Below are 2,478 nucleotides of genomic sequence, written 5' to 3'. Positions count from 1 at the left end.
AATGCCATTCCCATCACATATGGTAAATGGACTGTACTTATATAGCACCTTTCTATCAAATCAAGATACTCAAAATGCTTTACAGTACAATCTGTGCCCTCATTTACTCATTCATACAGCACTATATCTATACAAAGATTAATCAGTGCTTTGTCACATTCATATACTGATGGGATACACAACAGAGGTAATGAGGAAGAGGAACAAGAGGAAGAAGTCAAAATGTCAGCGGTGTGGAAGGTTTTTTTCATTGAGGATATCAGATTCTGAAGATTTTTGGACTACGTTGAGCCTCTCTACATCGTCCCCAGTCAGAGATATTTTTCCGACGTAGCCTTACCAGAGTTACAAGCTTTCATTTCCAACATCATTGAGAAGTTAATAGCCGGTAGCACTTGGGTGAATTTTATCACAGACATTTGGACGTCATGTTAACCCCGTCAGCACGATTAGTCTTACGGCACAATGGATAGATAAAAACTTTGAACTTAAAAAGACTGTCCTTTATGTACAGGAGTGCAGAGGATCCCACACTGCAGCTAGGAATCCAGAACAAGCCTCCACAAGTGAGACGGCATCGCAGGCAGCTAATGCTAATAAATAACATTTAACACTTTTCACTTAATATAAGTTAAAGTGCTATGCATATCATATGGAAGTTACTGAATATATGTCACCAGCTCTTACAGCTGTTACACAATTTTTGTAGCAAATAAGCCTAAATAAGTTCTGACAAAAGGAAGTAGATAAAAATATTGGTATGGGTTATCGGCCAAATAAGTTTTAACATATCGGCATATCAGATATCGGCCAAAAATCCAATATTGTGCATCCCTAATTAGTTTATTATTATTATTATTATTTCTTAATATCATTTTCAATGGGAATTTGTTTCCTAGTTAAAAGTACAACAAAGAAGTTGGAGTTAACACTCCTGTCCAATTTAGAAGGAGTTGTTATCTAAGCTAAATGTTCATTGACATCACCTGATGAAAAGTTTATTCTGAATTTTTATGAAAACAATGTAATAACAGTATAATAATATATTTTGTCATGTCAAAATGAAATGGGCTTTACTTTCATTCTTGATAATTCATATTCAAATCTCAGTTATCGGACAAAAATAACCTAAACTATTTTTTTTCCAAATAGAAATGTTGTTTTTGGAATTTGGACCCATAATAAATGGCGCATGGCTTTATGAATTCATAATAATGAAAACTTGATGATGATGATGGATTTGGACTTCCGTTCAGACTTAAACTGGATCTTAGGCAGGTGCAGAGATGCTGCAGACTGATGATAAAATAATTTTGGATGCAGCAGCACTGATCCCCGATGTCACGAGTCCAGATGAGGCATTATTAGATATTCAGAAAGCTCCACAGCAAACACATTACATTATTCATTTTTTTCCACACCCCCCATTTTACGGAGAAGTCATCTGTATTGACACAAAGAAATACAGAAAAATGTGTCAACAGAACTTCCTTTTTCATTCTGGCTTTAATGGTGTGATTTGCAAATATTTGGACATGGAAATGAATAACGGGCAGCTGAATTTGAAAAGTGTCAGATCTTGTGTGCACAAATGCTTTGAAGCTTCAAAGTTAAACGTGGAAAGTGGTAAAGGAATTGTTGCTGTGAACTTTGTTAAAAATCATATTTAGACAGCCTTATTTAGCTGAATTTATATACCATATCTGAGTTTGAGTTTAACTTTTTTGAACGCAGTATAATAAAAGAATAAACAAAGTTATATAAAAATAAACTACATTTAAAACAAAAGCAAGCAGAAAAACAAAAGAAGCAGTAGTAAAGTATTGTATTTTCTGCCGTACACGTCGCACCGCCCTATAAGTCGGATCAGTCCAAATATGTATAAAAATAGTGAAAAAATCCATAAATATGTTGCTTCACCGTATATATCACATATATTATGCGTCATCGCTGACAGCCCGGAAATGTGGGCCGGTGTTGTGCCAAAAATCAATGAACTGTCAAATGGCGGCCATGGAAGCGTGCACGGGAGGACTTTAACAAGAACTTAACAAGATTAACACTTGAAAACAATTATTTGTTTGCTTGAAATTATAGCAAAGATGTGTCACAGCTGAACTTTTACTTAATAACTGCACTTTAATGGTCAAATTAGCTGCATTTCGCCGGAGAGGTGCAGCTGGTTTCATGGTTGCTCCAATCAGCGAGCAGAATGAAGGTGGAATATATGGCAAGCCGATTGTGTCATTAATAGCTGGTGAAGATTCTCAATCATCCAGGACATGGTAAATAAATAAAAAAGTTCAAGACAAAAACACTAAAATATAATAAATAAAGTATGGTTGTTTTTGTCTTGAACCTTTTTTGAATTTGTCATTATTGCCACTTTTACCGATTACATGATACAACTCACGCCTTACTGGTACTGCTACTCTGCTGCCATCTAATGGCTGAAATTGGTACTATTCAATTTTTTTT

The sequence above is a fragment of the Nematolebias whitei genome, chromosome 6, assembly GCF_014905685.2.
Source record: "Nematolebias whitei isolate Nwh7 chromosome 6, NemWhi1, whole genome shotgun sequence".
NCBI lineage: Eukaryota > Metazoa > Chordata > Actinopteri > Cyprinodontiformes > Rivulidae > Nematolebias > Nematolebias whitei.
This window is presented reverse-complemented; position numbering follows the sequence as displayed.